We start from the raw sequence: 25468 nt of genomic DNA, 5'->3' as shown, positions 1-25468 counted from the left end.
CAATGACCCTATAATTTATTGGAATCACAATACACCACAAATAGCTAAAGCAATATTAAACTAGAAAAATGAGGCTGAAGGCATCACAATATGAGATTTCAAGACATATTACAGGCCAGATGTGCTTTCTTCCCAGAGAGTTGCCATGGTTTCCTGCTTCAACAGTGCCTGGACAGATCAGGCACTTGACACTTTCCCCAGCTGGCTACTTAGCACCTGCCCTCGTTTGGCCCACAAGCCCTTGTCACCGCTCCAGCTCTGTGTAGCCACTGCCGCCATCTTTCAGCTACCCATGACAACTATATCTTCTTCGCAAGTGACCTAGAGCTACCACAAGGACTTGGGGGCCAGCATCAACTGCCAGGTCAACCTGGAGCTCCAGGCCTCCCATGTCTACCTGTCCATGTCTTACCTCTGACCGTGATGATGCATCTTTGAAGAACTTCACTGAATACTTTCCCCACCAGTCTCACTTGGAGAGGAAACAAGCTGAGAAACTGGTGAAACCGCAGAACCAGTAAGGGGGCCGAATCTTCTTTCAGGACATCAAGAGACAGGACCATGACTGGGAAAGTGGGTTGAATGCAATGGGAGTGTGCATTGCACTTGGAAAAAAATGTGAATCAATCAGATGTACAAATTGGCCACTGATCAAAGTGACCCCCATTTGTATGACTTCATTGAGACTCATTATCTGAATGAGCAGGTGAAGTCCATCAAAGAATTTTGTGACCACTTAACCAACTTGTGAAAAATGGGAGCCTCGAATCTGGCATGGCAGAGTATCTTAGATAAACACAACCTCGGACAAAGTGATAACAAGAGCTAAAGAATTAGGCTTACTTCCCCATAGCCATAGTGCAACTTTCCTGGCTATGCACCAAGGCAGTGTATGTATGTTGGGGCTACCTTTACCTTTTCTATATATTGTACCAAACATTCACTTATGTATTTTGATTTGTTCCATTCCTTCAAATAAAGAAATCTGGTAACCCCCACGACAAAAAGACACATTACAGGGCAGTTATAATCATAAGAGCCTAGTACTTGCACAAAAATAGATGTGGACCAATGGAACAGATTAAAAATCCCAGAAATTAATCCGCACACATACAACCTACTAATCATTGAGAAACAAGCTAACATCACAAATGCAGAAGTGTGAATCAAGATCCCTACTTTACATGCTATATAACAATCAACTCAAGAGACCATGGATTTAAACCCAAGACCTGAAACCATCATATTATTCGAGGAAAACATAAGGGAAACAGCACAGGACATTGACCAGCAAGGACTTCCTGGATAAGACTCCAGAAGAACAGGTAATAAAGGCAAAAATAGGCAAGTAAGGTTACATGAGGCTAAGAAGTTTCTGCAGAGCAAAGGAAACACCCAATCAAGGGAAGAGGCAACAGACAAAATGGGAGAAAATATTTGTAAAGTATACATTTGATAAAAGATTCATATCCAGAATATATAAGGAGCTCAAGAAATTCAACAACAAACAACCTAGTTAAGAAATGGGCTAAGGATATGGAAAGGGATTTTTCAAAGGATAACCTATAAATGGCCAATAGTCACATGAAAAGATGTTCATTGTTGAGGGTGTTGTAAATGAAAGGAGAGACAGGACACAGGAACTCTTCCTCTGAAGAATGCCAACAGACAACCCCAGCATGTCTCTCTTATTGACAAGGATTATAGCCACCATTTGTATGGAACATGTGCATGCTCATGTAACTCTAAGATTACTTGTAACATTACTTGATAATCAAGATTATCAAGAACATGATTGTCAAGACATTGGTGGGATGCTTTGTGACTTAGATTACTAGATAAACCAGTCTGAAAAGGCAGCTGCATGTCCTTGTGGGAACCAACATACCCATAAGGGCTCAATGCTCTTCTAAGTAATAGGTTATCTGCTATCCCTAATCAGTTCCTACGGCCACATCCTGTGTCTAGGATGTATCCTCACTGAGAGTGCTTAGACAAAGCTGTTCCCCATATTCTGTGGATGCACCCTATGTTCAGAAAGGACACATCTTCACTGAGAATGCTTTGGCAGAAGCTATGTTCCCTACAGTTCAGGATCACTAGCCATTAGTGAAGTGCAAATAATATCCACAATTAGGTTTCATCTCACCCCCATTAGAATGGCTATCATCCAAAAATCAAAAACAATAAATGCTGGTGAGAATGTAGAGGAAGAGGTATGCTAATACACTGTTGGTGAGAATGTAAATTAGTACAGCGATTATGGAGAACAATATGAAGATTCCTCAGAAATCTGAAAATAGATCTTCCATTTTACCCAGTCATTGCACTCCTAGGAATTTACCCCCAGGGAAATGAAATCAGTCTAATAGCTAAACCAGTCTAATAGCTAAGATAGAGAATCAACCTGGATGTCCAAAACTGATGACTGGATAAAGAAAATGTGGTACACTTACATAATGGAAAATTAATCAATCACAAAAATGACTGAAATCTCATCTTTTGCAATAAAATATAAGTAATTGGAGAACATTTTGCCTAGTGAAATAAGCTAGTCTCCAAAAAACAAATATATATTTTCACTGATTTATGGTAACCAATACATAGAGTACTAAAAAATGTAAAATATATGAATTTAATTAATATTGATATTTATTATTGTTTATAGCTATAGTCTATACTCTTGAGCAACAGTGGTCTTTTTTTACTTTTTATTTTTTAATTTATTTTTAAGGAATACAACTTTCATAAGTACATGTTTAGGAATATAGTGATTCTTCACACCATACCAGCCCTCTCATCCACACTCCCATCCCTTCTCCTCTTCCCTCTCCCCTTGCCAGTCTCATTTCCATTAAGATTCATTTTCAATTAACTGTACAAAAAAAGACCAACTCTATACTAAGTAAAGATTTCAACAATTTGCACACACACACACACACACAAACTGTTTGAGAACTGGTTTTACAGTTAACTCTCAATACAACTCAGAGGAGAGGTCCTGCATGGGTAGTTAATGCACAGTGACACTTATTGTAACTTGACAATTAACACTCTTATGTATTACATCAGTGACCACTTGAGGCTCTTAAAATGAGCTGCCTACATTTTTTTAATTCACAAACTCTGTCAGTATTTGGACAAGGCCATATATAAGCAAAGTGGAAACTCTCTCCTCCCTTCAGAAAAAAAAAGCACATCCTTTTCTGATGGTCTCTTCTTCCCACCGTGGTCTCACTCAAAGAGATCCTTCATGTGAGATATTTTTTGCCACAGTGTCTTGGCTTCCCTTGCCTGAACTGCTTTCATGGGCTTTTCAGCCACATCTGAATGCCTTAAGGGCTGATTCTGAAGCCTGAGTGTTATTTAAAGCAATGTCATTCTATGAGTCTGCCGTGTGGACTGATTTCCGTGTTGGATATTATCTCCTTTTTAATTATGTCTATTGTTATTGCCAGGTACTTGGTGCTATTTATATGATCTCTTCAACAGATAATTCTATCTATATGTTCACTTTAACACTTAATTTGATCACTTTATCAATGAAAATGAATTTCTACCATCAATTTTAATGGGATTTGGAGTCCAGTTTTTAAATTGTACACTTAGATATAAGTCTATAGAAATGTATGCAGAACTAAACAGCTTTACAGTTACAAACTTCTTCCTCTCTCTCTTATTCCCACTCTTATAATAATTTGATAGTTTGGGGTCATAGAATTAGATCTTGAATCCATGTTAAATGGATTTTTTTGTAAGGTAGAAAGTAATGGTCTTGCTTCATACTTCTGCATGTGGAAATCCAGTTTTCCCAGCTACATTTGTTGAAGGGATTGTCCGTATTCCAGGGATTGGTTTTAGCTCCTTGGTCAAATATAAGTTGGTTGTAGATGCTTAGATTGATTTCTGGTGTTTCTATTCTGTACCATTGGTCTATCCATCTATTTTTGTACCAATACCTGGCCATTTTGATTACAAATGCTTTGTAGTATCTCTTGGAATCCTATTGTGATGCTTCCAACTGTGTTTTTGTTGTATAAGATTGCTTTACCTATTCGAGCTCTCCTATGCCTCCATATGTATTTCAGTACCATTTCTTCTAGATCTGAGAAGAATGTCTTTGCTATTTTGATTGGTATTCGGTTGATTCTGTTAATTGTTTTCAGAAGAATGAACATTTTGATGATACTGATTCTTCCAATTCATGAACATGGAAGAATTTTCCTTTTTTTTTTTTGTATTTTCTTCTGTTTCTTTCTTTAATGTTTTGTAATTCTCATTGTAGAGGTCTTTGACATCATTGGTTAAATTTGTTCCAAGGGATTTTATTTTTTCTGAAGCTAGTTTGAATGGGATTGATTTTCAAAGCTCAATCGCAGCCTTGGCATTGTCCATGTATACAAGGGCAGTTGATTTTTGTGTGTTGGCTTCATGTCCTGCTTCTTTCCCAAACACTTCTATGACTTTTTTTTTTAATTAAACTTTTATTTAATGAATATAAATTTCCAAAGTATAGCTTATGGGTTACAATGGCTTCCCCCCTCCCATAACTTCCCTCCTGCCCGCTACCCTCCCCTTTCCCGCTCCCTTTCCCCTTCCATTCATGTAAAGATTCATTTTCAATTCTCTTTGTATACAGAAGATCAGTTTAGTATATATTAGGTAAAGATTTCAACTTTTTGCCCATATAGCAACATCAAGTGAAAAAACTACCATTGGATTACTAATTATAGCATTAAATAGCAATGTACAGCACATTAAAGACAGAGATCCTACAGAATTTTTTTTTTCAAATTAATTAATTTTCTATGCCATTTCCATTTTAACACCAGGTTTTTTTTTTTTTTTCATTTCCAATTCTCTTTATATACAGAAGATCACTTCAGTATATAATTAGCAAAGACCTCATCAGTCTGCGCCCACACAGAAACGCAAAGCATAAAAATACCGTTTCAGTACCAGTCATAGCATCACTTGGCTTTAGACGACACATTAGGGACAGATCCCACATGGGGTGTAAGTACACAGTGACTCCTGTTGCTGATTTAACAATTTGACACTCCTGTTCATGGCGTCAGTAATCTCCCTGGGCTCTAGTCATGAGTTGCCAGGGCTATGGAAGCCTTTAGAGTTCGCTGACTTTGATCTTATTCCGATAGGGTCATAGTCAAAGTGGAGGTTCTCTCCTCCCTTCGGAGAAGGGTACCTCCTTCTTTGATGGCCCCGTTCTTTCCACTGGGATCTCACTCACAGAGATCTTTCATTTAGGTCTTTTTTTTTTTTTCCATGATATCTTTGGCTTTCCATGCCTGCTATACTCTCATGGGCTCTTCAGCCAGATCTGAATGCCTTGAGGGATGATTCTGAGGCCAGAGTGTTGTTTAGGACATCTGCCATCCTATGAGTCTGCTGTGTATCCCACTTCCCATGTTGGATCTTTCTCTCCCTTTTTGATTCTATCAGTTAGTATTAGCAGATTCTTGTCTTGTTTGTGTGATCTCTTTGAGTCTTAGACCTATCAGAGCTATCAATTGTGAGCTGAAATTGGTCACTTGGACTAGTGCGATGGCATTGGTACATGCCATCTTGATGGAATTGTGTTGGAATCCCCTGGCACGTTTCTAACTCCACCATTTGCGGCCAGTCCGATTGAGCATGTTCCAAATTGTTCATCTCCTCCCTCTCTTTTTCCACTCTTAGATTTAACAGGGATCACTTTTCAGTTAAAATTTAAACACCTAAGAATAATTGTGTGTTAATTACTGAGTTCAACCAATAGTACTAGAACAACAACAATAACAACAAATACTAAAATGGATAAAGTATTACATTGTACATCTAAAGTCAGGACAGGAGCTGATCAGTTCATTGTTGCTTATAGTGTCCATTTCACTTAACAGGTTTCCCCTTTGGCACTCAGTTGTCACCGATCAGGGAAAACAAATGATATTTTTCTCTTTGGGTCTGGCTTAATTCACTCAGCATGATGTTTTCCAGATTGCTCCATCTTGTTGCAAATGATTGGGTTTCGTTGTTTCTTACTGCTGTATAGTATTCTATGGAGTACATGTCCCATAATTTCTTTATCCAGTCTACTGTTGATGGGCATTTGGGTTGGTTCCAGGTCTTAGCTATTGTGAATTGAGTTGCAATAAACATTAATGTGCAGATGGCTTTTTTATTAGCCAAATTAATTTCCTTTGGGTAAATTCCAAGGAGTGGGATGGCTGGGTTGTATGGTAGGGTTATGTTCAGGTTTCTGAGGAATCTCCAGACAGACTTCCATAGTGGCTTAACCAGTTTGCATTCCCACCAACAGTGGGTTAGTGTCCCTTTTTCCCCACATCCTCTCCAGCATCTGTTGTTGGTAGATTTCTGAATGTGAGCCATTCTCACCGGGGTGAGATGGAACCTCATTGTGGTTTTGATTTGCATTTCTCTGATTGCTAGTGATCTTGAACATTTTTTCATGTGTCTGTTGGCCATTTGTATTTCCTCTTTCGAAAAATGTCTATTGAGGTCTTTGGCCCATCTCTTTAGTGGGTTGTTTGTTTTGTTGTTGTGGATTTTCTTGATTTCTTTGTAGATTCTGGTTATCAATCCTTTATCTGTAGTATAGTTTGCGAATATTTTTTCCCATTCTGTTGGTTGCCTCTTCACTTTCCTGACTGTTTTTTTGAAGTACAGAAACTTCTCAATTTGATGCAATCCCAAATGTTAATTTTGGTTTTGACTGCCTGTGCTGTTGGAGTATTTTCCAGGAAGTCTTTGCCTGTGCCTATATCTTGCAGGGTTTCTCCAATGCTCTCTAATAATTTGATGGTTTCGGGTCGTAGATTTAAGTCTTTAATCCATGTTGAGTGGATTTTTGTGTAAGGTGATAGGTATGGGTCTTGCTTCAAGCTTCTGCACGTGGAAATCCAATTTTCCCAGCACCATTTATTGAATAGACTGTCCTTATTCCAGGGATTAGATTTGGATCTTTGGTCAAATATAAGTTGGCTGTAGATGTTTGGATTGATTTCTGGTGTTTCTATTCTGTTCCATTGGTCTATCCATCTGTTTCTGTACCAATACCATGCTGTTTTGATAACAATTGCCCTGTAGTATGTCCTAAAATCAGGTATTGTGATGCCTCCGGCTTTGTTTTTGTTGTACAGGATTGCTTTGGCTATTCGAGGTCTTCTGTGTCTCCATATGAATTTCAGCATCGTTTTTTCTAGATCTGAGAAGAAGGTCTTCGGGATCTTAATGGGTATTGCATTGAATGTATAAATTGCTTTTGGGAGAATAGACATTTTGATGATATTGATTCTTCCAATCCATGAGCATGGAAGATTTCTCCATTTTTTGGTGTCCTCTTCTATTTCTTTCTGTAAGGTTTTGTAGTTTTCATCGTAGAGATCTTTAACATCTTTGGTTAAGTTTATTCCAAGGTATTTGATTGTTTTTGTAGCTATTGTGAATGGGATTGATTTTAGAAGTTCTTCCTCAGCCGAAGCATTGCCTGTGTATACAAAGGCTGTTGATTTTTGTGCATTGATTTTATATCCTGCTACTTTGCCAAACTCTTCGATGAGTTCCAGCAGTCTCTTAGTAGAGTTCTTTGGGTCCCCTAAATAAAGAATCATATCATCTGCAAAGAGGGATAGTTTGAGTTCGTCCTTCCCGATTTGTATCCCTTTAATTTCTTTTTCTTGCCTAATAGCTCTGGCCAAAACTTCCAGAACTATATTGAATAGCAGTGGTGAGAGAGGGCATCCCTGTCTGGTACCAGATTTCAGTGGAAATGCTTCCAACTTTTCCCCATTCAATAGGATGTTGGCCGTGGGTTTTTCATATATTGCTTTGATTGTATTAAGGAATGTTCCTTCCATACCCAGTTTGCTTAGAGTTTTCATCATGAAAGGGTGTTGTATTTTATCAAATGCTTTCTCTGCGTCTATTGAGAGAATCATATGGTTTTTCTTCTGCAGTCTGTTAATGTAGTGTATTACGTTGATTGTTTTGCGAATGTTGAACCATCCCTGCATACCGGGGATGAATCCCACTTGGTCTGGGTGGATGATCTTTCTGATGTGTTGTTGGATTCTATTGGCCAGAATTTTATTGAGTATTTTTGCATCTATGTTCATCAGGGATATTGGTCTGTAATTCTCTTTCAATGTTGCGTCTCTTTCTGGCTTAGGAATTAAGGTGATGGTGGCTTCATAGAAAGAATTTGGGAGGATCCCTCTTTTTCGATTGCTCTGAATAGTTTGAGAAGAATTGGAGTTAGTTCTTCTCTAAATGTCTGGTAGAACTCAGCAGTGAATCCATCTGGCCCTGGGCTTTTCTTTGTTGGGAGGGCCTTTATTACTGTTTCAATTTCTGTGTCAGTTATTGGTCTGTTTAGGTTTTCTATGTCTTCCTGGCTCAATTTAGGGAGGTTGTATGTGTCCAAGAATCTGTCCATTTCTGATAGATTTCCCTGTTTGCTGGCATACAAGTCCTTGTAGTAATTTCTGATGATTGTTTTTATTTCTGTGGCGTCTGTTGTTACGTTTCCCATTTCATCTCTGATCCTATTGATTTGGGTCTTTTCTCTTCTTTTTTTAGTTAGTTGGGCCAATGGGGTGTCAATTTTGTTTATTTTTTCAAAAAACCAGCTCCTCGTTTGGCTGATTTTTTGTAATGTTTTTTTGGATTCAATCCTGTTGATTTCTTCTCTGATTTTAATTATTTCTCTTCTCCTACTGGGTTTGGGTTTGGCTTGCTGCAGATTTTCTAGATCCTTGAGATGACTTGAAAGCTCATCTATTTGGTGCCTTTCCAATTTCTTGATGTAGGCACCTATTGATATAAACTTTCCTCTTAACACTGCTTTTGTTGTATCCCATAGGTTTTGGTATGTTGTGCTGTTATCCTCATTTACTTCCAGAAAATTTTTGATTTCTCTTTTAATTTCTTCTATGACCCATTGTTCATTCAGGAGCATGTTGTTCAATCTCCATGTGTTTGCACGTGCTCTAGGGATTCCTGAGTTGCCAATTTCCAATTTCATTCCTTTGTGGTCTGAGAAGCTGCATGGTATGATTCTAATTCTTTTGAATTTGCTGAGACTTGCTTTATGGCCTAGTATGTGGTCAATCCTAGAGAGGGTTCCATGTACTGCTGAGAAGAATGTAAAGTCCTTAGATGTAGGATGAAATGTTCTGTAGATATCTGTTAGATCCATTTGGGCTATAGTGTCATTTAAATCTACTGTGTCCTTGTTGATCTTCTGTCCTGTTGATCTGTCTATCTCTGAGAGTGGAGTATTGAAGTCCCCCAGTACTATTGTATTGGGGTCTAAGTCTCCCTTTAAGTCCCTTAACAAGTCTTTTAAATAAGCTGGTGCCCTATGATTAGGTGCATATATGTTGATAATCGTTATATCTTCCTGTTGAATGGATCCCTTAATCATTATATAGTGCCCCTCTTTGTCTCTCCTAACAGTTTTTGTGGTAAAGTTTATGTTGTCCGATATTAAGATGGCTACGCCCGCTCTCTTTTCATTTCTGTTGGCGTGGTATATCTTTTTCCAGCCTTTCACTCTCAGCTTGTATGGATCATTGTTGGATAGATGGGTTTCTTGTAAGCAGCAAAAGGATGGGTTTTGTTCCTTAACCCAGTCAGCCAATCGGTGTCTTTTAACTGGACAGTTCAAGCCATTAACATTCAATGTGACTATTGAGAAGGAGTAACTTTGCCCTGCCATTTGCCAAAGATGTTTTCTAATATCTGGTTTGAGATTCCTGTGATCTTTTGCTGTGAGGTTTCCTTCCTTTACCTTCTTTCATATTGGTGACCGTGTTTCTGTGTTTCTGTATGTAACACATCTTTAAGCATCTTTTGCAGGGCTGGACGAGTGGCGACAAATTCTTTCAATTTCTGTTTGCTGTGAAAGGTCTTAATTTCACCTTCATTCACAAATGAGAGCTTTGCAGGATATAATATTCTGGGCTGGCAGTTTTTCTCTCTTAGTACCTGGGCTATATCTCGCCATTCTCTCCTGGCTTGTAGGGTTTCTGATGAGAAATCAGCTGTAAGTCTAATTGGAGATCCTCTGAGAGTAATCTGGCGTTTCTCTCTTGCACCTTTTAGGATCTTTTCTTTGTGTTTCACTGTGGTGAGTTTGATTACGACGTGTCGTGGTGAGGATCTCTTTTGATCATGTTTGTTAGGGGTTCTCTGAGCTTCCTGTACTAGGATGTCTCTGTCCTTCTCCAAACTTGGGAAATTTTCTGCTAGTATCTCACTAAAAAGGCCTTCTAATCCTTTCTCCCTTTCCATGCCTTCAGGAACTCCTAGAACCCGAATGTTAGGTTTTTTAATAGTATCCTGTAGGTTCCTGACAGTATTTTTTAGATTTCTGATTTCTTCTTCTTTTCTTTGATTTGACTGTTTCCTTTCCTGTTCTCTGTCTTCTAATTCCGATATTCTCTCTTCTGCTTCACCCATTCTGTTTTTAAGGCTCTCTAATGTGTTTGCCATTTGATCTATTGAGTTCTTCATTTCATTGAGGTTTTTTGTCACTATCGCAGTTTCCTGTTCCACTAGTTTTTTCATTTCATTTTGATTCCTCCTTAATATTTCATTTTCACGGGAGAGATTTTCTATCTTGTCCATTAAGGATTTCTGTAGTTCAAGAATTTGTTTTTGCGAACTTCTTAATGTTCTTATCATAAATTTTTTGAAATCTGTATCTTTCATTTCTTCTATCTCATAATCTTCATAATCTTGCATTGGCGTGTCTTGTTCACTTGGGGGCCTTCCCTGTTCTTGGTATCTCCGCTTCTATGTTTCTTGCTTGGCATGTTAGAGATAATTTGTGGTGTTTTTGTTTTTGTTTTTTTCTCTCGTTATACTATGCCTCTAAGTGAGCTGTCTGCTTTGTTGGAGCCTTAGGGGCTGTGATGGGTGTGGCCAGAGAGCTATGTTTGTTTCTTCAGGTTTAAGGCTGTGTAAAGAGCAACTCTCCCAGATTTCTCACTCACTTGCTCCTTGCTGGCTCGCTCTCTCTCTCTCTTTTTTTTTTTTTTGACTCAGTTGGGAGTGGAGTTGAGTGTAGTTGAAATCTGTCCTTTGTGAGTATTCCTTTGATCTACCCCTGGGACCATACACAGAGATTATGCAGCCCTCAATGTGTTCTCCAGTTTCGCTAAAGATACTGAGTTTGGCTGAGCTTTACATATGTAAAATCGCGGTGCTCTTTGTTTTGCTTGGTGAGTGAAGGGAGAGGCCTCTGTTCCCCCTCCCCCCAATGTCTCGGACTTCTCAGGTCTTTGTCTTACCCTCCTCCTCCGTTCCTGCGCTGGCGAGATTCTGAGGCTCTGGCTCCTCTCCCGCCGCTGCCACTCGGCTCGTCTCGGTTGGTTTTCCACGCGGTGGGTTCCCTGTAAGTCCTCTGTGTCTCATCCACGAGATCCGGAAGCGTTTCCTCTGCAGTTTTTTTCTTGAGTCTTTTCCTGAGGCTACAGTAATTCCACTTTTATGAAAGTTTATTTTCCCAAACTAAGGCACACGTCCTCACTATCCGCCATCTTGGCTCCGCCCCCTACTTCTATGACTTTCAATAGTCTCTTCCTGGAGGCTTTTGGATGCCCTATATATTGAATCATGTCATCTTCAAATAGGGATAGTTTGACTTCTTCCTTCCCAATTCATATCCATTTGATTTATTTTCTTGCCTAGTGGCTCTGTCTAAAACTTCTAGGACAATATTGAATAGCAATAGTGTGAGTTGGCATCCCTGTCTGGTACCAGATCTCAGTGGAAATGCTTCCAACTTTTCCCCATTCAATAGGATGCTGGCCGTGGGTTTTCATAAATTGCTTTGACTGTATTGAGGAATGTTCCTTCTATACCCAGTTTGCTCAGAGTTTTCATCATGAAAGAGTGTTGTATTTTATTGAATGATTTATCTGCATCTGTTGAGATAGTCACATGTGTTTTGTTCAGCATTTTGTTAATGTCATGTATCACATTGATTTGCAAATGTTGAACCATCCCTGCATACCAGGGATAAATCCCACTTTGTCTGGGTGAAGGATCTTTCTGTTGTTGTCGGAATTGATTGCTAGAATTTTTTTGAGGATTTTTGAGTCTATGTTCATCAGGGAAATTAGTCTGTAATTCTCTTTCAATGTTGCATCTTCTTCAGGCTTAGGGAATAAGGTGATGCTGGCTTCACAGAATTTGGGAGGATTCCTTTCTTTCAATTGTTTTAAAAAACTGGAGAAGAATTGGAGTTAGCTCTTCTTTAAATGTCTGGTAGATTTCAGCAGTGAATCCATCCAGTCCTGGGCTTTTGTTTCTGGAGAAAGCCTTTAATATTGATTCAATTTCCATCTTTGCTATGAGTCTATTTAGGCTTTCTATGTCTTCAAGGTTCAATTAAGGTTTGTTGTATGTGTCCAGGAATTTAACCATTTCATTTAGATTTCCCAGTTTGCTGGCATGCAGCTCTTTTTAGAAAAAATAAACAAAAAATTGACACACCATTGGCCCAACTAAGCAAAAAGAAGAAAGGGAATATCCAAATCAATAAAATTAAGATGAAATAGGAAATGTCACAACAGACACCACTAAAGTATTGCATTGTACAACAACAGTCAGGACAAGAGCGATCAAGTCACTGTTTCTCATAATGTCCATTTCACTTCCACAGATTTCCCCTTTGGTGCTCACTTAGTTGTCGCCGATCAGGGAGAACATATGATATTTGTCTCTTTGGGACTGGCTTAATTCACTCAGCATGATGTTTTCCAAATTCCTCCATCTGGTTGTAATGGCTGCATTTCATTGTTTTTTACTGCTGTATAGTATTCTATAGAGTACATGTCCCATAATTTCTTTATCCAGTCTACTGTTGATGGGCATTTGGGTTGGTTCCAGGTCTTAGCTATTGTGAATTGAGCTGCAATAAACATTAATGTGCAGATGGCTTTTTTGTTTGCCAGCTTAATTTCCTTTGGGTAAATTCCAAGAAGTGGGATGGCTGGGTTGTATGGTAGGGTTCTATTCAGGTTTCTGAGGAATCTCCAGACTGACTTCCATAGTGGCTTAACCAGTTTGCATTCCCACCAACAGTGGGTAGTGTCCCTTTTTCCCCACATCCTCGCCAGCATCTATTGTTGGTAGATTTCTGGATGTGAGCCATTCTCACCGGGGTGAGGTGAAATCTCATTGTGGTTTTGATTTACATTTCCCTGATTGCTAGTGATCTTGAATATTTTTTCATGTGTCTGTTGGCCATTTGGATTTCCTCTTTTGAAAAATATCTATTGAGGTACTTGGCCCATCTCTTAAGTGGCTTGTTTGTTTTGATGTTGTGGAGTTTCTTGATCTCTTTGTAGATTCTGGTTATCAACCCTTTATCTGTTGTGTAGTTTGCAAATATTTTTTTCCCATTCTGTCAGTTTCCTCTTCACTTTCCTGACTGTTTTTTTGAAGTACAGAAACTTCTCAATTTGATGCAATCCCAGTAGTTAATTTTGGCTTTGACTGCCTGTGCTCCTGGGGTCTTTTCCAATAAGTCTTTGCCAGTACCTATATCTTGCAGGGTTTCTCCAATGCTCTCTCATAATTTGATGGTGTTGGGTCGTAGATTTAAGTCTTTAATCCATGTTGAGTGAATTTTTTGTGTAAGGTTTAAGGTAGGGATCTTACTTCATGATTCTGCATGTGGAAATCCAATTTTCCCAGCACCGTTTACTGAATAGACTGTCCTTACTCCAGGAATTGGTTTTGGAACCTTGATCAAATATGAGTCTGATGAAAATGTTTGGATTGATTTCTGGTGTTTCTACTCTGTTCCATTGGCCTATACATCTGTCTGTACCAGTACCATGCTGTAACAACTGCCCTGTAGTATGTCCTGAAATCTGGTATTGTGATGCCTCTCGCTTTGTTTTTGTTGTACAAGATTGCTTTAGCTATTCATGGTCTCCTGTGTCAAATGCAGAAATAATATATACACTCATAAAATGCATTTAAATTATTACTAAAAGTAATACTTCAGCCAAGTAGGATCAGCAACATTGCAGTAGAACTTTGAATTTCCTTTTAGAATGGCCACCAACCTTCTATTCAGGCAAACTTTCCTCTAAGGTCAGTTAGGAAGTCAACAGGGTGCCTTCCCTAAGGAGGTTCACATGTGCCTTGTGATGCCTCTTCCAGCTGATGAAAAGATAGATAGGTCTTGGCCTGTACTTGGCCAGGTCTAGACAGCTGCCTGATTATCAAGTCTCTCCTGTCAGTTTCTATTTGCCTCTCAATGGGAAAACTTCCATATCTTTTGGATAGCACCTTTCTTAGGTCCTCTAATGACTCTCCTTTGTTTCTGACCCTATGTATTTAATCTGCTTGTTATATTTGTTTTCTCCAGACTTGAAACAGTGAAATTCTAGATGGTCATGCATGTGAAACCTCAGATGGAAGTAGTTTCTGTAAGCTGGCACTGCACCCTACTCTAGAGGCTACCTCCTGCTGGAACCCTTACTCCACCCCTACTCAGCTGAAAGAAGCCAGAGTGGTCATAATCTCTTACACCCTATCAGAAGTTAGGGTTCATTCTGCTGGGGAGGGAATGTGAGAGGTCAGATAGGTTAATAAGGAGTCCAGTGGAAATAATAAGTTGATCCAATGGAAAATGCTTCCCTCAAAAGTTATCTTTAGTGAGGTCAAAACAAACAGATCCGTTACTTGAGAGCTCCCAATCTTATGAGAATAGCAAGGGAGTGGTAATTCCACCCTTCTGAACTCCCAGTTTGCTCTAAAACAAGTTAGGTATCCCACCCTTCTGATGGCTCTTTTGTTTTTCATGAATGATTCAGACAGGGTAAAAAGATGACAAATCAGGTCTTTTGATGAGTTTATCCCTGCCTTGTACTGATTGACAGTTTCTTTTCCAAAATTGTGCTTAAAAACCTTATTCCACCAACACTTTCAGGTTTTGCCTCTCTTGGAGCCCCTACCAGGCCACTCTGGCTGTGAAGAGCCAAAGTGACTCTATTTTGATACAATAAAAAGCAGCCTCCGTTTCCCATAGCAGATCCAAGTCCTTGTAAAGCAGGCATTCCGGCATTCCAGAGATATCAAAGCTTACCAAGGACAGCTAGCCCAGCAAACAAAGGGCAGCTCAGTAGATATTACGAAATGAGGTAATTCCCTGAACCCAAGCCAAATGTAGACCCCCCCACTGCGCTGCCCATTCAGAAAAGGCCCCATACCCTAAGCCCTTGAGTATGTATCTTCCCTTTAAAAGTGTCCAGGAACAAAGACCTAGGCCTTCCTCTGCTCTCGCTGCATAGGCTGGTCAGATGAGGTCCCTGTCGGGGCTTGCTTTTGCATTTCGGTGTGATAGGGTCACTGATAGCTTCTTGGGGATACACTTATCTGGGCATTACAGCTGGAGGTCTCTGACTTAAATAAATCATGCTTTTAAATAAATAACTAAAAAAGGCAATAGTCTGTCAAGGAATTAGACCAGAAAAATTCTTTGTATTATCATTGACAAAATGAAAATTGTTCCAACTACTATAAAGAACAAACTCACAAAATCTGATAAGCAATACTCTAACTATAACTCTCAAATTCCAAATTAACCCTAGATAAATGCTTATTTAACCCACTATAATACATATATAATACTGTCTAAATCAGCATTATTGGTGTGACTAAGCCCTGAAAATAATATAAAATACCATGAAATGAGAATACATCATTTTCACATAATATCAGATCCACAGGAAAACAAATGAACTGAGCTTAAAGTATGACTATTCCAATCACAGTTTTGAGAAAAATTTAATAAACAATTCACATAGCATAAGATTTACACAATTTATAAAATTAAGACATATTCTAACATTTAGACGCCAATGTATTAAAATACAAATGAAATTAAAAATCATGAAATTATTTTATTACGAAGAAATAATTAGATAACTTCAACATCATTGTACATTTATTTATTTTTTAAATATTTATTTATTTATTTGAAAAGCAGAATTACACAGAGAGAGAAGGAGAGGCAGAGAGAGATGTCTTCCATCTGCTGGTTCACTCCCCAGATGGCCACAATGGCCAGAACTGCGCCGATCTGAAGCCAGGAGCCAGGACTTCTTCCAGATCTCCCACACAGGTGCAGGAGCCCAAGGACTTGGGCTGTCTTCTACTGCTTTCCCAGGCCACAGCAGAGAGCTGGATCAGAAGTGGAGCAGCCAGATAGTGAACTGGCACCCATATGGGATGCCAGCACCACAGGTGGCAGCTTTACCCGCTACATCAGAACCCTGGCCCCTGTACATTTATTTATTAACAAGTGCATGGATAGATAAAAAAAAAAAAAACCAACTTGATTTTCATAATAAATAGATCTTAGATCACACATAAAGATTTCAGAGTAAATGATTTTTTTTTTTGACAGGCAGAGAGTTAGACAGAGAGAGAGAGAGACAGAGAGAAAGGTCTTCCTTCCATTGGTTCACTCCCCAAATGGCCGCCATGGCTGGTGTGCTGCGCCCAGTGTGCTGCGCCGATCTGAAGCCAGGAGCCAGGCGCTTCCTCCTGGTCTCCCATGCGGGAGCAGGGCCCAAGCACCTGGGTCATCCTCCACTGCCTTACCAGGCCACAGCGGAGAGCTGGACTGGAAGAGGAGCAACTGGGACAGAATCCAGTGCCCCAACAGGGACTAGAACCTGGGGTGCCAGCGCCACAGATGGAGGATTAGCCTAATGAGCCACAGGCTAGAGTAAATGATATTAACAATATGTTTAAAGAAATTTTAAACGAATTCAACCAGTGTAAAGCATAGAACTTGTAAAGGAAGACTACAAAAAAATACAGTCAGAAAAAAAATCATATATTACAATATGTTATTGTGTGTATATGAATGATTGTTGTATCAGAAAAATAATTGACAAATGACAAATTTCACAGTGCTGTAACTAACATATATATAAAAGAAAAAACTATGTATTGCAATATGATTTTATATGGTCACATGTACTCATTCCAAATGCAATCAAAATGGAAGAGAGTATGTGTGATGTTGATTTAATTATACCATTAAATGCATATCATGTGTGAAGGGGAGCATCATGTTCATTTTCCAGTTATTAATCCTGAGCAATTGAGAAAAGCGAAGACTAAAGATCTTGCATTTTAAATTGACAAGGTAAATGTATGGAGAAACAAAGTTTTCTGTGGAATTCTTATTCAGCTTCTTTATAATGTGAAGGAATGATTTCAGTTAAAGGTAAACACCTGCAATGGGCTGGAAGGACTGAGATAATTCTTTTGAAAAACTGAGATGCTTAGTAAAACGTTGGCATACACAAATAAACTATAGAAGAAAATGTTATAAAAAGTGCCTTCAATAACCTTGTGGATCAGTAGAAAACTTTCCAGTTTCATCAATAACAATCATTTTTCTTCTGTTCTTACTCTTTGAAAATCTGAATTTCCTGTTTATTAACCTCACTTCCAAGTCCCTGGCTATCTCTCTTTGAGCTCCTTCTTTCATATGAAGTTTCAGTCTGTTTTAATTGTCATTTTACTTAGTTTTATCTGGTCTATTTTGTAGCCTCCCAAAAATAATTACTTGCAAACTGTAGCAAATTCCCTCACATATTTTACTTATGAATCATAATGATGTACCCAAATCCTGTTCTATTTAGTGTGAAAAGCTAATCATAACATGAATATTACCATCAAAAATGAAAGTATACAAATTCTAGAAATATTAAAACATGACAGTGATCCATCCCTGGCCTCAACTCCTGATGCCTTTCCACAAGGAGATTCTGAATATTGGACTAAGGGTTGGAATTTGCATTGCTTACTTCCAATTCCCTCTGATTTTTCTGAATCATATATTAATTATTGTGCTATGATATGTTCTGGGTCAGAGATAGTGCAATGTGTCAACTAAATCGTTTCTGACTAAATACTCACTATGCTGAGTCAGGATGGGCTGGAATGTAAACAAAGAAGTATTTGTTTAAAACACATTTCTGCTATCAGGATTCTCTCAGGCAGTTTTTATAAATTTATTATTTCATCTTAATTTTTTTCAATAGTCCTCATTCAAATATTATTTTACCAGTTAACTTTTTTATCTATCTTACTTCAAATTAAAGAGAAAACTCTAGGTTGTATATTATTCTAATAGTTAAATTATTGACATATTCAGAGACTGTTATATGTTCATTAACTATTTAAGTGAATAATAAATATCAAAAGATCTGAGATGAGAAGCCCTTATATTATTTTTTGAGAACTATTTATTTATTTGTTTGGTATAGTGGTGGGAAAGGGAGAGAGAGTGGGAAAGAGAGAGAGAGAGAGAGAGAGAGAGAGAGAGAGAAATCATCCCATCTGCTGATGGTTCATTCCCCAAATGTCTGCAGCAGGTCTTGGCCAGTCCAAAGCCAGGAGCCAGGAGCTCCATCTTAGTGGCAGAAGCCAATCTGCTGCTAGCTTTCCAGGTGCTTTAGCAAAAAGTTGGATCAGGAGCAGAGCATTCATGATTCTAAGCACCTCTCTGATATGGGATGCCATTTTCACAAGTGACAAATTAACCCACTGTGCCACAATGCTGGTCCTAATTTCACATATTCTGTGTTACCATAGAATTGCATCTATGAAATATACAGCTATTTTTTCAGGAAATTAGCCAATAGTAGAATTTCTAAAAATCCTCTGTAAATTTTTTACCAAAATAGAATACACTTAGAATGATGTGCCAAAACTTTGTGAAATATTTATTTTTAATGGTTAAATTGTTTTAACTTCTTATTTAGTAAAAATCAGAAAACCAGTATATATATATATATACATATATATATTTACACACACATATATGTGTATATGTATACATGTATGTATTATTGAAAACAGAATGAAAATACCTACTTAAGATTCTGTTTACTGATGTTCTGTTTCCTATAAAGGTGGACAGTTTGGAAATATGAGAACAAATGATGTTTTAAGTGTAGTGGAATTGGTATTAGTTCATATTCAACATTTAATACCTCACAAAATCTAATTGTTTCTAATTCTCCAATGAAAATTATCTCTAGTAATTCTGTGGGTTCCCTTTAATGGTGGGGTAAAGATTAACAATACACATTTTTGTCAGGATAGTGGAGTTCTTCCTCAAAGAGTCTTGGCTTCTCTTTCAGGATTAGCAAATTGACCTTGATCTGGAAATTCATTTGAGTGTACATTCTGTTTTTATGATTCAGATTATTCTTTACTTTCTTTGCCCAGAACATTTCTGCATATATGGATCAAGTGAGATTTTAGCTGAATACCCGTCTTTCCACACCTAGTGTCACCAAGATCCATTAATTAACCCTATAAGATTCTGAGTCATTCTGCTCTCATTATTATTTGCGTCTACTGTCCATTATGTTATCATTTCCCATCTTGACTTTTGCAATTAAGTGATGGCATTTGGCTCCTGTCTCCTCAGGGTCGAATTATCTCCTTTGTATTTCCCGTTTCCCTATTCACAGGCAGTAGACCCCACTGTGTTTTTCAGCCTATGGGAAAGGATGACCACAGAGCTCTTCACGGATAATGAGACTCACTAACACATATTTTTCACAATCATTAAGAAACATGTACCCACTAGACTCTCTAGTGTGGATGTTCAGATTTCACATAATAAATATACTATGAGATCCAAATCCCACTAACATTTAAATCACTATTTCTGTTCATATCAAGCCAGTTGTAATTTTTCAACTTCATTTATTTGGTTTATATTTCATTCAAGCAATGAAGCAACCAATCAACCAATTAGATCCCTTTCTAATACCTTGTACTGTAAAATGAAGAATCTGATTATTAGGCCTAGTTCAGTGTATTTTTTTTCAATATTTTTTAACTTTTATTTAATGAATATAAATTTCCAGTGTACAGCTTATGGATTACAATGACTTTCCCCTCCCATAACTTCCCTCCCACCCGCAACCCTCCCCTCTCCAGCTCCCTCTCCCCTTCCATTCACATCAAGATTCATTTTCAATTCTCTTTATATACAGAAGATCTATTTAGTATAAAGATTTCAACAGTTTGCACCCACATAGAAACACAAAGTGAAACATACTGTTTGAGTACTAGTTATAGCATTAAATCACAATGTACAGCACATTAAGGACAGAGATCCCACATGAGGAGCAAGTGCACAGTGGCTCCTGTTGTTGACCCAACAAATTGACACTCTAGTTTATGGCGCCAGTAACCACCCTAGGCTGTCGTCATGAGTTGCCAAGGCTATGGAGGCCTTCCAAGTTTGCCGACTCTGATCATATTTAGACAAGGTCATAAAAGACAGAGTGAGGATAGTAACCAATGATCCTAAGAGTGGCATTTACCAGGTTTGAACAATTATGCAGCATTAAATGGGGAAGAGGACCATCAGTACACATAGGTTGGGAGTAGAGCCATTGGTGGTAGAGTAGAGGTTATGATTACAAAGGAATGAGGCCCAAGTGCACTAGACAGGGCCTAGAACAAAGGACAGAGTCATTATTAGAGGAGCTAAGAAAGGTGCTGTCTAAGCTACAAGTAATTTTTCTGATTGAGAGGCAAATAGAACCTGATAGAAGGGGCTTGATAATAATCTGGTGGGCTTTAGGCCTTGTAAGTTAAGAGGCCCAGACCTATCTATCTCTTCACATGGGGTATATCCTAAGGGAGGTGTGAACCTCCTAGGGGAAGGCACTCTGTTGACTTTCATTACTTGGCTGGCCTGGGAGGAGAGCTGGCCAGGTAAAGGCAGGTGGCATCTCTAACAAGAAATTTACAGTTCTGCCTTCAATGTTGCTGACCCTACTTGACCATCCCCTCAGCTGCAGTGGTCACTTTGGAAGTTGGGCTGAGTGAAGGGCTTTTCAGCTTAGAGCCAATAAGATCTGTGGCTCTGACCTGGGCATAGTTCAGTGTATTTTTAATGATACAATCTTAAGTTCCTCCCCACCACTTTTTTGGCCCTTGGTATTAATTGTACACATATTACTACAAGTTCTGGTTGTATATCTTGTAGATATTATGTAGTTCTTTGGAAATATGTTATATCTTTTTATGGGTCACACTTTAATCATATTTTTTTTTAGATCTGCGAAGAAATGAGTTCAGTTACAAGGCTGGAACAATATCGATCTAATGAGGGTGAGCTCTGGTGATAATTCAGCTTCTTGCAAGGAAACTAGTTCAAGGGAGGCCATTACAATTATATCAGGTCATGTGAATTTGCTTCTTCAGAAGGAAGTGAAAGAGATGTTTGTATTGTCAAAGAGATTAAATAATAATAAAACATACACACAACAACAACAAAACTAAACATCTCAGAATTTAGGAGTTGGACACTCCCCTCTTCATCAGAATCTTCCCAGATGGTAGATTATATTTTTTCAAGACCCTTTTTGTTCTTCGATCTTTGCTTATAAGTCCTTCAATAGGCTAGATGATACCCACTCACATTCTGGAAAATAATCTGTTTTACTTAGAATCTATAAAAAATGTTAATTTTATCAGAAAGTGACACCTAGACAAGTGTTTGATCAAACAACTTGGTAGAATATTTTACATAAGTGATTGCATGAAATTAACCATCATAATGCATAAAACATTCAGTTTAGATGTTTGTTTTATTTCCACTTTTGTTTTATTTCTAATAGGGAAGTTTGTAATTTTGATATAATATATTTGTATTTTTAGATTATTTCAAGGTATTTTTGAAGAATTCTTATTTTAATCATCATTAAAATTAATATATTAATTTGTATATTAATATATTATATATTAGTATTTATTATCTGTAGTATAATATATTAAAATAGATTAATATATATTAAACACATGATATATATTAAAATATAGAAATATATATTTATATATATAGTTTTCTATCCCCCCTCCAACACACCACCAACAAATTTAACAAATAATAATAACTTTCATAGACTTTTCAGTGCTTTCTTACATAAGCTTATTTTTTTACTGTTTGATTTGTTAGCTCTAAATAATACCCTTTGACATCTAGCAATTACAATGAGGTAATCATAAAACTAATTTTAGTTTTTATCTTCTTACCAAAAGCCATCTGCTCCCATTTTATGTTAGATGAATGATTTCCACATTGTCAGAGCATACACAATTTATTATCTGTTCTGTCAACTCTACCCTTCCTTTGATTTATTTGCTATATCAGGAATTACTCTTTCCACCTAGAGTTCATCTTTTCAAAATGTTCTTAAGAAATCTCCTGCAAACAACATTCACAAAGTTTCTAGCTTGTTTACAATGTAGTTTTCATTTTAAACATCACAGACATCTGCCTTGCCTCATACTATGATTCCAAAAGAATATTTTATATATTTTCTGCCTTCTGTCTTATGGATAAAATATGGTTTTGGTTGCAACTACTTTTCAGTATAAAATGCTGGCCACACACCCTATTTTACAAATGAGATCACTTTTTAAGATACAAATATAATAATACAACTGTAAAGGTATGGTATTGTAATTATAATGGAATCATAGTCACAAAATTTGACCTTCCAGCACAAAGCAGGATGAGGGGGATTTATATCTTGAGACAAGGACGACTTATTATTATATAAAACCTGGGAGTATAGATGGTACATGTGGATATGAGACAGGAAATGAGAGGAGTCCTAAAGAGTGAATTATTTGAAAAGGCACACAAAGAATAACTTCAGTTCGGTGCTTCAGAGGCAGTCTCTTGAAAGTATGGTCAAAATTTCTGTTTTCCTGAGTAAAAATAAGGAACTTGGGCTATTTATACCATCACACACAGCTCTCAGAGTTTGAGAGGTTGACAGGAGCATAAAACTTTCAAGGCAATTGTTCTCTACTGGTGCAGATAAATCTGGATCCAGCCACCAGTCCATAGGTAATCATCTTATAGACATGTAGGTGCTTATTATTGGACATGGAAACATAGATGGAGGACTTATGTAAAGAAATGTTAATGCCATTTGATGAGATATGAATAGGCACTAAAAACGTGCTACCTTAATAGCTATCAGTCTCTATTCAAATTGTGGCTAGTTACACTTTCTAGGATGAAAAATGATTTATAAGAAAATAATTACTGATAGGAAATATATAGTCCCTTGGCCTTACATGATATTTTTACCTTCCTTTTCTTCCATTTATTCTTAAATTCTTCAATATGAGTTTATGTGTATGCTGGAAGCTAAGGATTATTTTTCATTTCCCAATATGTTTACAGTATCTTCAGTAAAATATTTTATTTTTTAAATGATTTATTTATTTTACTTGAAAGTCACAGTTACATAGAGAGAGGAGAGTCAGAGAGAGAAGGATCTTCCATCTGCTGGTTCACATCCCAGATTGTTGCAACAACCAGAACTGTGTAGACCAGAAGCCAGGAGCCAGGAGCTTCTTCTGCATCTCCCACCTGGATGCAGAGGCCCAAGTGCTTATTCCATCTTCCACTGCTTTCCCAAGCCACAGCAGAGAGCTAAATCAGAAGTGGAGCAATCAGGACTTGAACCAGCACTCGTATGGGATGCTGGCACGGCAGGCGGCAGTTGTACCCACTATGCCACAGTGCTGGCCCCAGCAAAATATTTTAAAAAACTACTCTACCTCTCATTGAGTTATTACTCTCAAAATAACAAGCTGTCATGTAACCATGAGACTATTTCTATATTTTTCTCTTCTGTTTCATTGTCTACATATTTAGTTTACAGTCTCAGTCATGCAACCTCCTTGACAATTGTCCCAATGAACATTTACTAAATCCTAAAATACAAAGGTGTCACAAGTTCTTCCTCATAATCATTTGAATATATAAATAACTTTGAATTTCTGTATGAAATTTATAATTAGCTTAACAATATGTTATCTCAAAAATGAAAAAAAGAAGGAAAGAAGGAAGGAGGGAAGGAAGGAAGAAAGGAAGGAAGGAAGGAAGGGGAGGAGGTAGGGAAAGAGAGTGGGAGGGAGGGAAGGAATAGCATTACATTCTGACAATTGTTCCAATGAACTACATTGGATTTGTTTTCTTTGTATTTGCATCACATTAACATGAAAAAATAAAGCAATCACAAACAAAAAGGGAAAGAAAGTGCAGGAGAAAATATTCAAGAGGGAAATTATTTTGCATAAAAGTAGTGTTTGACTGACACCTTTGGGGGAATAAATACTTCTTTAACCAGAATATGAGGATTAGTGCATCTTGAAATTTAGAAATTTTCTTAAGAGTTATCTAGATGAACAATACATGAGAGGAGCCATGAAAATACTCTGTACAGAATAATTCATGGAGTGGTAGCACCAAAACTAAACTAGCTGAAGTCTGATTCCATGCTCAGAAACTTAAAGAAAAAAAAAAAATACTCATTAGACCATAGTAATGAATACACACAGGTCTAACTTGGTGATTGCATCTAAGTTTCAATAAGCTTATAATCAATGGTTTTTATAGCTTAGTAGTTTTGAAATTGGACAAGACCCCCTAAAATTCACACTGAAATGTGGCCCCTTAAAGTTCCCTAGAAATGCTATCCGGGGTACCACATGCACTACCAGAATTTGGGGTGCCTTATGATTTCAACACGGGCTTATTACTAAATCCCTGATATTAATAAGCCTGAGAGGGTTCTTGCCTAATATTTAGAGAAGAATTCTAAATACTGGCACAGATAAATGAGGCAGCATGATACGTTTTAAGCTTTTATTTAGTAAGAAAGATGCATAAGAGAGTGAGAGCTTTGTGTAAGAGAGAGGGGTAATTAGGGGTTCATACCGAGCACCAGGAAACAGCCATGTGGAAGAGCATCTAGGCCAGGAAACCTAGAGCACATGGCCTGAAGGCCATGTGCCCTGGAGGTGTGGGGCTATAGCAAGCCCCTTCCTAGCAAGAGGCCAGGGAAAAAGAGCAGGCTGGGCACACTGTGCCCTAGGCTTTTAACCCACTCCAAAGAGGAGTGGTTAATTAACTTGATTGGCTGGTGGGCACCCCAGCGTGGCCAGGTAGGAGAACAAGGCCACTTAGGGGTGTGGCAAAGGCATCAGGTAGAGGCATGAGGCTACACAGGGGTGTGGCAAAGGCATGGTCTTCCAGTTCACAAATCTAATCAATTTTAACCTGTATGCCTGCCTACTTCATTCCCCCTTCAGAGACTCCAGACCTTAATCTTAAGGGGATGTTGATGGGCGTCAAGTCACAATCTTCTGTAGCTACTTCCTGCTGATTAGGGGCGCAGACCCTGCCTGTTCGTGGTCTGAAAGTATCTGCCTATCTCATCTAATGAGTTCACTTCACAAGCTGGATATTTAAGTCACTGCCATCCTCAGTGTCTCCTGCATGGTCATCATTATTCTCAGAAGCTGATGGATTCTGCTGGGTTATTTTAGATATAAATGAAGGTCCATT

The 25468-nt window shown here is 38.0% G+C and overlaps 1 pseudogene; it reads left to right on the top strand.

Moving 5' to 3' along the window:
• The first annotated feature begins 292 nt into the window (after positions 1–292).
• Positions 293–829, top strand: LOC133747499 (ferritin heavy chain-like; annotated as a pseudogene).
• Positions 830–25468: the final 24639 nt, after the last annotated feature.

This window comes from Lepus europaeus, chromosome 2 (genome assembly GCF_033115175.1).
Source record: "Lepus europaeus isolate LE1 chromosome 2, mLepTim1.pri, whole genome shotgun sequence".
Classification (NCBI taxonomy): Eukaryota; Metazoa; Chordata; class Mammalia; order Lagomorpha; family Leporidae; genus Lepus; species Lepus europaeus.
This window is presented reverse-complemented; position numbering and strand designations above follow the sequence as displayed.